Source organism: Artibeus jamaicensis, unplaced genomic scaffold (assembly GCF_021234435.1).
Source record: "Artibeus jamaicensis isolate MK-2021 breed Jamaican fruit bat unplaced genomic scaffold, CSHL_Jam_final scaffold_916, whole genome shotgun sequence".
In the NCBI taxonomy this organism is placed as follows: Eukaryota; Metazoa; Chordata; class Mammalia; order Chiroptera; family Phyllostomidae; genus Artibeus; species Artibeus jamaicensis.
Genome location: NW_026522059.1, coordinates 48708394 through 48721411, shown reverse-complemented (window position 1 = coordinate 48721411; position 13018 = coordinate 48708394).

The window sequence follows — 13018 nt, the reverse complement described above, 5'->3', positions numbered from 1 at the left end:
CTGGGACACATAAAAAAATCTACGTAATACATAGAAACAAACACAGGAAAGCAGCCAAAATGAAAAGACAAAGAAAATGTCCCAAATGAAAGAAGAGGATAAAACTCTAGAAAAAGAACTAAACAAATGGAGAGAAGAAATCTACCAGACATAGAGCTTAAAACACTGATTATGAGGATCTTGAATTAATTTAAAGACAGGATTGGTAAACTGAGGAAGAACATACACAAGAAGATAGAAAACATAAAAAAGAAGCAGCAGAAAACAAAGAATACAATAAATAAATGAAGACTACATTAGATAGAATCAACAGCAGACAAGATGAAGCAGAGCACAGAAGCAGCAATTTGGAAAACAAGATGGTAAAAAACAGCACATCAAACAGACACAAATGAATCAAAATAAAACAATAGTTTAAGGGGCCCCTGAGATGACCTCAAGAGTAACTATATTCACTTCATAGAGATATCACAAGAGAAGGAGAGACAGCAAAGAAACAAACAAAAAAAGATTTTAAAAAATAAGGACTGAAAAATTCCCTAATCTGGTTAAGGAAACAGACATAGCAAGTCCTCAAAGTGCACAGTCCCAAACAAAAACAACACAGAGGCCCACACTAAAACAAACCATAATTAAAATGGAAAAGGCCAAAGACATAGAGAAAATTTTAAAAGCAGTAGAAGAAGAGTTACCTAAAAGGGACCCCATAAGACTGCCAGCTGTTTTCACAACATAAACTTTATAGGCCAGAGGAACTGGCATGAAATATTTAGCATGAAAAGCAAGAACATACAACCAAGACTACTCTATGAATAAAAGCTATCTTTTAAAATGAAAGGATGGGACTTCCGGCCAAGATGGAGGTGTAGGTAGATACACTATACCTCCTCCCACAACAAAAAGGACAACAACAAATTAAAAAAAAAAAAAACAGAACTGCCTGAATATCAAACTGTATGAAAGTCTGACAACCAAGGAATTAAAAAAGAAATATTCACCCGGACAAGTAGGAGGGGCAGAGATGGGCAGCAGGAGTGGAGAGGACTTGGGAAAATATGAAAAGAGGCCTAGGAACCTGTGGGAAAACTTTAAACATTCCAACAATACAATCATAGGGGTGCCAGAAGGAGAAGAGGAAGAACAAGAAATTGAAAACTTATTTGAAAACATAATGAAGGAGAAGTTCCCCAATCTGGCAAAGAAAATACACTTCCAGGAAGTCCAGGAAGCTCAGAGAGTCCCAAAGAAGTTGGACCCAAGGAAGCACACACCCAGGCACATCATAATCACATTACCCAAGATGAAAGATAAGGAGAGAATCTTAAAAGCAGCAAGAGAAAAGGAGACAGTTACTTACAAAGGAGTTCCCATAAGACTATCACCTGATTTCTCAGAAGAAACTTTGCAGGCAAGAAGGGACTGGAAAGAAATATTCCAATTCATGGAAGTCAAGGGCCTACATCCAAGATTACTCTATCCAGCAAAGCTATCATTTAGAAAGGAAGGGCAGATAAAGTGCTTCCCAGATAAGGTCAAGTTAAAGGAAGTCATCATCATTAAATCCTTATTATATGAAATGTTAAAGGGACTTATCTAAGAAAAAGAAGATCATCAAAAATATGACCAGTAAAATCATGACAAACTCACATCGACAATCAAACCTAAAAAAAACCAATAACAAAAATGAACTAAGCAAACAATTAGATCAGGAACATATCCACAGAAATAGAGATCACATGGAGGGTTGTCAGCAGGGAAGTATAGGGAGAGAATGGGAAAACAGTACAGGTAATAAGAAGCATAAATAGCAGGTACAATATAGAGAGGAGGAGGTTAATAGTATAAGAAATGAAGAAGCCAAAGAACTTATATGTATGACCCATGGACATGAACTAAGGTTGGAGAAAGATAATGGGAGGAGGGTGCAGGGCAAAGGGTAATAAAGGGGAAAAAACAATGGGACAACTGTAATAGTATAATGAATAAAATATATTTAAAAATAAAAAAAATTAATCCATATGAAAATTCAAAAGACCTAGAATAGCCAATACAACTGTGGAGAATAAAAATAAAATTGGAAGAATTATACTGCCCGACTTCAAGACTTATTCTGAAGCTACCATAATCAGTAAAGCTACATTAATAGAGGAGGTATAGTAATGCAAATAATGATACTGACATTAAGATGGAAAATAGAAAATAGAACTGAAGTACTTCCAGAACTAACCCAACCATTTTATTTTTGACAGAGATGATAAGGCAGTTTAATAGAGAAGTGATCATCTTTTTTAACAAATAGTTCTGGAACAAATGGACAGCCATATGCAAAACAAAATGAGCCTAACCCCTTTCCTAAGACCATATACATAAATCAAAATGAATGACAGAACTAAATGTAAGGGCTAATATCTTTAAAAATGAGTAAAAAAAAGAGAAGGGGGAAGCAAGGGAACATGAATAGAAGAGTCATGGGCATGAACAATGGAGGGGACTGACTATGAGAATGGGAAGACAGGGTAGGGGTGAGCAATGTGGGAAAGGGTGGGACAACTGTACCTGAAAACAATAAATTTAAAAAACTAAAATAATACCAATGGCATATTTCACAGATATAGAACAAATATTTCAAAAAATACCCATTAATGATTCTGACTAGTCATAGCAATCTTGAGAAAGAAGAACAAAGTAGGAGGGGTCATAATACCTTATATCAAAATATACTACAAGTCCACTGTAACCAAGACAGTCTGGTACTGGCATAAGAACAGACACATAGACCAATGGAACAGAATAGAGAGTCCAGAAATAAACCCATGTCAATATGGTCGGTTAATATTTGACAAAGAGGTCCAGAACATAAAATGGAGTAAAAATAGCCTCTTCAACAAATGTTGTTGGGAGATCTGGACAGCTACATGCAAAAAATAAATAAAGAAAAGAAAAGAAAAAGAAAGAAAGAAACTATACCACTAAATTACATAATATACCAAAATAAACTCAAGATGGATAAAAGACTTAAATATAAGTCATGACACCATGAAAGTCTTAAAGGAGAACATAGGCAGGAAAATTTCAAATATCCCACATAGCAATTACCAATACATTCCCTAGGGAATGGGATATAAGTGAAAGAATAAATAAATGGTACTACATCAAACTAAAAAGCTTCTGCACAACTAGAGGAAAGATCAGCAAAATGAGAAGAGAACCAACCATATGGGAAAATATATTTGCCAATGATACCTCAGATAATAGTTTGATCTCCTAGATATATAAAGAATTCACATGACTCCTCCCAGGAAGGCTAACAATCCAATTAAAAATGGGCAAAGAACCTGCACAGACACATCTTCAAGGAGGACGTACAGAGGGCCTATAGACATATGAAAAGAGGCTCAACATCACTAGCCATTAAAGAGATGCAAATAAAAACCACAATGAAATACCATTTCACACAGGTCAGAATGGCCATCATTGATAAATCAACAAACAACAAGTGCTGGCCAGATTGTGGAGAAAAGGAAACCCTAACACACCATTGGTAGGAATACAGGCTGGTGGAGCCACTGTGAAAAACAGTATAGAATTTCCTCAAAAACCTGAAGATGGAACTTTCTTTTAATCCAGTAATCTAAAGGGATCCTGGGATTATATCCTAATAATCCTAAATCAGCAATTCAAAAGAGCCTATGCATTCCGATGTTCATAGCAGCATTATTTACAATAGTCAAGTGCAGGAAACAGCCTAAGTGACCATCAGTAAATGAGTGGATCAAAAAATGTGATACATTTACAGAATGGAATACTACAAAGCAGAAAGAAAGAAGGAACTCCTACCCTTCAGCATGAATGGAACTGGAGAGCTTTATGCTAAGTGTAATAAGCCAGGCAGTGAAAGACAAATATCATATAATCTCACCTATATGTGGATCATAATCAACAAGACAAACTAATATGAAAAATAGAACCAGAGACTTGGAAATAAAGAACAAACTGACACTAACCAGGGGGAGGAGGGAGGAGATAAAGGTGGAAAAAGAGGAAGAGGTAAGCCAAGGAACATGAATAGAGGACTCATGGGCAGGGACAATAGGGGGAGATTGACTTTGGGGGTGGAGGGAGGAAGTGTCAGGGGAGAGTAAGGGAAAAAGTCAGGACAACTGGAACTGAACAACAATAAAGTTTAAAAAAGAATTCTTTGAGAAGAGAAGAGTTTTAAAGCCTATTTGAAGTTACACTCCTAATGTGGACTAAGGAGGGGCATTTTAAATCTCACTACAAAGGCACAGTTGTAAGTTGGGGAAACTTACACATGGTGCCACTCTGTCTTCTTACCTGTGGATATTTACTCTTACCAAAAGACAAGCCTTATGAGAGAAGACAGTGAATTGGACCTATAAGCCTAAGGAGGTAAAAGTAATTAAACACAACATGCCGAAGTTTCTATCAGTGACTTATGTTATGGGTTTCCCACTCCATGGCACCCTGACATGCACTGATCCCATTTCCCTTTTTGATTTAGGTTCCTGACTATCAGCAGGGCCTGGGCAGGAAGCTGTCAGATGTCATCAGAGGTCTTTGCACCCACATTGATTATGAGCTGTTCCCATGCCAAGAAAGTAAAACTCTGTACTTAACCAGAAATATACGAGTTATAAGATCCTGCCTACTTCAAGACTATCCACAAGATACACTAATATGATTCCTCAGTACTTTATGTTCATATTTAGAGAAACAAAAATATCTTGCAGAGATTTCAAATTGGTTTATAAAGGACAAGTCCACAATATATATGTAAATATCATGTTTTAACTAGACAGTATTTTTTAAGAAGGCAGGAAAATCTATACCTCTAGTTATATCCAGATGCAACTGTGATTAACTTTAGATGGCTAAGTTACTCCAGATTTTCACATTCTTCTTTATATCATTTGATTGTATTATTTAAATCTTTAATATTACCATGTATTAATAAGAAAAAAAGAATGGATAGTTTTTGTGGAGGTTAAGTTCCTTTCTTCTTTAACAAGACTGGATACTGCCCTCTGCTGTCTAAACAAAATAGGGGGGAAAAAGATTCTTCATACAAGGGAAGAAAATTCTCTTATACCCAATCAGACAAGAAGAAATATCCTTTCTCTGTGACCTTCAAGTTGATGTCCAACCCTAATGCAATCTCATAGCTCATTAATTAAATTCAGCCCTATGACAGACTAACCTGGGTCTCTGAGCACACAGGCCAGACTAGTCACCACAAGACCTTGCTCCCAGCAAAGCTCACCTGAAGACACCTAAAAACAGGAGAGTCAAGGACTCTGGATACTCAAAGACAATTTGATTGAAAGATAAAGTAGCAGAAAACACACTATCAGAGCAGCAAAAAGAAAAAATTAAAAACAGTGAGAATAGTTTTAAAAACCTCTGGGACAACATCAAGTGTAACAACATCCACATCATAGGGGTTCCAGAAAGAGAATAGAGAGGAAGGGAGTAAGAAGAGAATAGAGAGAATTCCCTCTATTCCAGAAGAGAATAGAGAGTAAGTAAGCACCTACTTAAAGAAATAGTGACTGAAAACTTCCCTTACCTGGTGAAAAGACATTCAAGTCTGGGAAATGCACAGAGTGCCAATCAAAAGGAACCCCAAAAGGCCCCCACCAAAATATATTATAATTAAAATGGCAAAGGTTAAAGATAAAGGGAGAAACTTAAAAGCAACAAGAGAAAAGCAGATAGTTATTTAAAAGGGAATTCCCATAAGACTTCCAGCTGTTTTCTCAACACAAACTTTGCAGCCCCAAATAGATTGGTATAAAATCAATCATCTGCAATCATAACTATCAAAGCTGTCATTCAGAATCAAAGCATGGATAAAGAGCTTCCCAAACAAGAAAAACCTAGGGAGTTAATCACCACCAAACCACTATTACAAAAATGTTAAGTACACTTCTTTAAAGAGAAGAAAAAAAATAAATGTCATAGTAAAATGACAATAAATATGTACTTACCAATATTCACTTTTAATATAAATAACTAAATACTTCAATCAAAAGATATAGTGTAGCTGGCCCTGGCTGGTGTAGCTCAGTGGATTGAGCACGGGCCTGCGAACCGGACAATTGTGGTTCGATTCCCAGTCAGGGCACATTCCTGGGTTGCAGGCCAGTTCCCTGCAGGCCAATTCCCAGCAGAGGATGCACAAAAGGCAACCAGACATTGATGTTTCTCTCCCTCTCTCCTTCCCTTTCCCTCTAAAGATAAATAAATAAAATCTTAAAAAAAAAGATATAGTGTAGCTGAATACATGAGAAAACCCATAAATATGCTGTCTACAATAAACCTACTTCAGGCCAAAAAACATACACAGACTGAAAATAAGTGGATATAAAAAAGATATAGCATGCAAATGGAAATTTTTAAAAAGATGGGGTAATAATTCTTATATCAAATGAAATAGACTTTGAAAGAAAGACTATAATAAAAGAAAAAGAAAGATATTTTGTAATGATAGAAAGATAAATAAAAAAGAAGATATATCCCTTGTAATTATTTCTGCACCCCACATGGAGCAACTAAATATATTTTATAAAGCAAATATTGATTAACATAAAGGGAGAGATCAAGAGTAATACAGTCAGAGTAGGGGACTCGAATAATCCATTAAAATAATGAATAAATCTTAGAGGCAGAAAATGAGCAAAAATAAGTCCTTAAATGACAAACTAGATCAAATGAATTTAATTTATATCTTTAGAACATTTCATGCCAAAGTGGCAAAATATATATTCGTTTTAAGTGCACATGAAACATTTTCTACAATAGATCAAATTTTAGGTCACAAAATAAGTCCTGATAAATTTTAAAAGACTGAAATTATATCAAGCATCTTCTCTGACCATAATGGCTGAAACAATAAAATAAAAAACAAAACAGACAACCAAGGAAAATACAACTAGAGATACTGAAATTAAGAAGAATCTGACAGTAACCAGAGAGGAGTGGGGAGAGGGAAAATAGGGGATAATAAGGGAGGGCCATCAAGGAACATGTATGAAGGACACACGGACACAGAAAAAATGGGTGTGTTTGAGGGTGGGGAATGGGTGGGGCAGGGGGGCATGATGGGATGAAAATGGGGACAATTGTACTTGAACAACAATAAAACAAACACATGGATGCTAAATAACATTACTCAAAAATAAAAGGGTTAAAAATGAGAACAAGAAAAAAAAAGATACATTGAGATGAATGAAAATGAAAACACAACAACCCAAAATATTTGGGACACAAAGAAAACAGTCTTAAGAGGGAAATTCATAGCGATAAAAGTCTACCACAAAAAAAACCTAGAAAAATCTTAAATAAATTATTTTACTTCCATCTAAAGGGACTAGAAAAAGAAAAAGAAAGCCCAAAGTTAGTAGAGAAAATGAAATAATAAAAACAATAGCAGAAATAGCCCTGGCTGGTGTAGCTCAGTGGATTGAGCACGGGCCTGGGAACCAAACGACCACTGTTGGATTCCCAGTCAGGGCACATGCCTGAGTTGCAGGCCAGTTCCCAGCAGGGGATGCACAAGAGGCAACCATACATTGATATTTCTCTCCCTCTTTCCTTCCCTTCCCCTCTAAAGATAAATAAATTAAAAATCTTAAAAAAAAAACAATATCAGAAATAAACACAATAGATTCCAAAATATTTACAAAGGGTCAATAAAGCCAAGAGCAGGTTCACTGAAAAAATTAACAATATTTATAAATGTTTAACCACAATCATAAAGAAAAAGAGACGACTCAAATAAATAAAATTAAAAATGAAAGAGAAGTAACAACAGACAAAAGAGTATAAGGAAATATTATGAAACTGTATGTAAAGAACCCTAAAGATTCCAACAAAAAACTACTAGAACTTATAAATAAATTCATTAAAGTAGCAGGATATAAAATACATATTCAGAAGTCAGTTATATTTCTACACACCAATAATAAAATCTCTGGGGGAAAAAAAAACTAAGAAAACAATCCCATTTCTAGCCACATCAAAAAAAAAACCCCTTAGAAATAAATTTACCAAGGATGTAAGAGGCCCATACCTGGAAAAATATAAGACACCAAAGAAAGAAATCGAAGAAAATACAAATAAGTGGAAGCATATACCATCTTCATGAATAAAAAGAATTAACATCATTAAATGTCCATACTACCTAAAGCAATCTATAAATTCAACACAATTCTTATCAAGATACCAATGGCATATTACACAGTACTAGAACAAATATTTCACAAATTTATATGGAATCAAAAAACCCTCAAGCACCACAGCAATCTTGAGGGAAAAAAAGCAAAATTGAGGAATCATACTACCTGATATCAAAATATACTACAGGGTCATGGTAATCAAAAGAGGATGGTACTAGAAGAAAAACAAATAGATCAATGGAACAGAATAGTGAACCCAGAAATAAACACATGTCTTTATGGTCAATTAATGTTTGACAAAGGAGATGAGAACATATAATGGGGTAAAGGTGGTCTGTTAAATATGGTGCTGAAAAAATTGGACAGATATATGCAAAAAAAAAGGTAGACCACCTTCTTATTCCATATATAGGAAAGCTCTAAATGGATAAAAATTTAAATCTTAGACTTGGAACCATAAATATTCTAAAAGAAAACAAAGGCAGTAAAATCTCAGACATTTCTCATAGCAATATTTTTCTCATTTATTGCCCTGGACAAGGAAGGCAAAAGAAAAAATAAGCAAATGGTACTACATCAAACTAAAAGGTTTGCATCTATGAGTCTGTTTCTATTTTTTTTGTTTATTTTTAAAATTTATATAGTTGTTGTTCAAGTACAGTTTTCTGTCCTTTACTTCCATCCTAGCCTACCCTGCAGTGCCCACCACCTCCCTCCCATTTCCACCCCCTTAGTTGAAGAAAATACAAATACATCAACAAAATGAAAAAAAAATGACTCATTGAATGGGAAAACATATTCATCAATGATATATCTGATAAAGGATTAATATCAAGAACTTATAAAATTCAACATCCAAACCAAGTCCAATTTTTTAAAAAGGCAAAGGACCTGAACATACACTTCTCCAAAGAAGGCATACCAATGGCCAACAAATATATGAAAAGATGCACAATGTCCCTAATCATCAAAGAAAGGCAAATTGAAACCATAAAAAAATAGAAATATGGAAAGATGACCTCACATCTGTCAGAACAGCTATCATCAACAAGTCAACAGTCAAGTAAGTGTTGGCAAGAATGTGGAGGAGGGAATGCGTGTGCACTGATGGGAATGCATATTGGTGCAGCCTCTATGGAAGGCAGTAGGGGAATACTTCAAACAATTTGAGATGAAGCTGCCTTATGACCCAGCAATTCTACTTATGGGAATATATCTGAAGAAACCTGAAACGCTAATTTGAAAGAATATATGCACCCCTATTTTCATTGCAGCTCTATTTATAATAGCCTAGATTTGGAAGCAGTCCAAGTGTCCATCTTGAGATGAGTGAATAAAAAATCAAAGATATATTTATGTAATGGAATATTACTCAGCCTTTAAAAAGAAGGAAATCTTCCTTTTGCTATAAAATGAATGGAACTGGAGAGCATTATGCTAAGTGAAATAAGCTAGTCACTAAAAGACAAATTCCATAAGATTTCACTTATATGTGGAATATAATGAAAAAAGAAGAAGGATTTACAGGGACTAGTATAAAGGACACATGGACAAAACTAAGGGGGTAGAAATGGGAGGGAGGTGGTGAGCACTGCAGGGTGGGCTGGGATGGAAGTAAAGGACAGAAAACTGTACTTGAACAACAACTATATAAATTTTAAAAATAAACAAAAAATAGAAACAGACTCATAGATGCAAAGGACAGGAAATGAAGTAGGAGTGCAGGTGAAAGATGTAAAGGGATTAAGGAAGAAAAAACCTCATAGACAGATAATAATATGGTGATTAGAAGAGGGAAAGAGGGATAGGCAGAGAGGAAAGGGTGAAGAGCATAAATGGTGGTGAACATACAATATACAGATGATGTATTACAAAATTATATACCAGAAACATATACAATTTTATTAACCAATATCACCTCAATAAACGTAATTTAAAAAGAAAAAAGTGTGAAAAATATTACTAACTACTATATACTACAATATTATACAATTCCAGCCAAGATGGAGTCATAGGTAGATACACTTTGTCTTTTTGCAAAACCAACAGAAGGACAACAACAAATATAAAAACAAAAAATAACCAGAACTGCAAGAAAACTGAACCGTATGAAAGTCTGAAAATCAAGGAGTTAAAGAAGAAACATTTATCCAGACTGGTAGAAGTGACAGAGATGGGCAGATGGAGCAGAGAGGACTTGTGCCAAGGCAGTGGCTAGAAGACCTGGGAAGGCAAGTTGGCTGCTGGTGGATGGGGTGGTCCCACATTTGAGTGCAGATAAACTGGAAAGAACAATTGGGGAACAAGACAGACTGTGCATCCCAGGATTCCAGTGCAGTAAAATGAACCAGAGACACCGAAATTAAGAATAAACTGACAGTAACCAGAGGGGAGGAGGAAGGGGATAATGGGCAGGGGGAAGGACACATGGACAAAAACAAAGGAGGGTAGGATCAACAGTGGGAGGTGGGGATAGTAGAGGTGGGGGAATGTTGGGGGGGAAATAGAGACAACTGTACTTGAACAACAATAAAAAAAAACAGTAAACTTCTATTGTGTTGAAAAAATTAACTATAAAACCCTTGTCTGTAAAAACCCATGGGGGTGGTGGCAGTGTGAGAGACTCCCAGCCTCACAGGAAAGTGAGGAGAGACTCAGACTTTTTTCACAGGAAAGTCTTGAAGAGACTCAGAGGATCCTAGAATGTACTGAACCAACCCACCCAGAAATCAGCATCAATAGGGCTCAATTTGCTTGCAGGTAGCAGGAGAAGTGATTGAAAGCAGTCTTAGAATCAAACAAATGGCACTGGTCCATCTCAGACCCCTCCTGCATATACAATGCCACAACACAATGCAGTGGGTTATACCTTCCTGGCAAATACCTAACACTCTGTCCCTTACATCATAATAGACATACCAAGACAATATGACCCAAACGAAAGAACAGATCAAAGCTCCCAAAATATGACTAAGCAAAGAAGAGGTAGCCAACCTATCAGATGCACAGCTCAAAATACTGGTAATCAGGATGCTCACACAATTAGTTGAGTATGGTTGCAAAATTGAGAAAAAAAGTGAAGGCTATGAAAAGTGAAATAAAGGAAAATGTACAAGAAACCATCAGTGACAGAAAGGAAACCCAGAGTCAAATCAACAATTAAAATCAGAAGAAAGAAATAAACATTTAAACAGAACAGAATGAAAAGACAAGAATTTGGAAAAATGAGGAGAGGCAGAACCTCCAGGATAACTTCAAACATTCCAACATCTGAATCATAGGAGTGCCAGAAAGAGAAGAGGGAGAACAAGAAATCAAAAGCTTATTTGAAAAAATAAGGGAGGATAGCTTTCCTACTTCCAGAAGGTCCATGAATCTCAGAGAGTCTCAAAGAAGTTGGACCCAAGAAAGCACACTCCAAGACACATCATAATTACATTAGTCAAGATCAAAGGTAAGAAGAGAATCTTAAAAGCAGCAAGAGAAAAGGATACAGTTACTTACAAAGGAGTTCCCATAAGACTATCAGCTAGTTTCTCAAGGGAGACCTTACAGGCAAGAAAGAACTAGAAAGAATTATTTCAAGTCATGGAAAGGCAAGGACCTACATCCAAGATTACTCTATCCAGCAAAGCTATCATTTAGAATGGAAGGGCAGATAAAGTACTTCCCAGATAAGGTCGAGTTAAAGGATGCCATCACCACCAAGCCCTTATCATATGAAATGTTAAAGGAACTTATGTAGGAAAAAAATGAATATCAAAAACATGAACAGAAAAATGATTTAAAAAATCAAAACACTCAACATTGAATGTAAAAAAATTTTTTTAAATGAACTAGGCAAACAACTAGAACAAGAATAGAATCACAGAAATGGAGATTACATGGTGGGTTATCAGTGGGGAAGGGGAGGTGGGGGATGGGGAAACTGTACAGGTAATAAGAATCGTAAATGGTAGGTACAAGATAGACAGGGAGAGGTTGAGAGTAGTATAGGAAATGTAGAAACCAAAGGAGTTATATATACAACTGATGGACACGAAGTAAGGGGGAGGGGAATGTGGATGGGAGGGAGTATGCTAGATGGAGGGGAATAAAGTGGGGGAAATGGGACAACTATAATAGCATAATCAATAAAATATATTTTAAAAAATACAAAAAAGACCTAAATAAATGGAGAGATTTTCCATTTCAAGGCTATAAAGACTCAATATTTTTAAAATATCACTTCTTCCCAAGTTGACCTATAGATGCAACACAACTCTAATCAAAATCCCAGCAATATTCAATGAAGTGACTTTTATCTAGAAAACTTTGATGATATGTAGGAGGCAGGCAGAATGAGAAATATGTTTACTGTCAAAGTAGAAGAAACAGACTGTATGATATTCCCTGTGGCAGGAGAAAGCATGGTATATTAATAAAAACAAAGAACACAGCAAACTGTAAGGTGGCATAGAACGAGGCTGGAGAAAAAAAGTAGAAAGAAATTGTGCAGGGCTTTTAGACCAGTTAGGAAGTGTGAACTAAAGGAAATGGAAAAACACTGAAGAGTTTAAGCATGGAAGGGATATATCAGATTTGTGCTTTTAAGTGAGACTACTCTGGCTACCATACGGAGACTAGATTGGAGATAGACAAGAGTAGGTGTCAAGAAGAGTCGGAGGGTCATTGTAGCTGGCGAGGCAGTGAGAGACCAGCAGACCAGAGAAATGAGGTAAGCTGAAATTTAGTGGAGAAACTTAAAGACAGGCTATGATGGTTGTAGAAAAGGAGTGGGAACAACCAAATATGACTATTGGATATTTGATTGGAGCGAT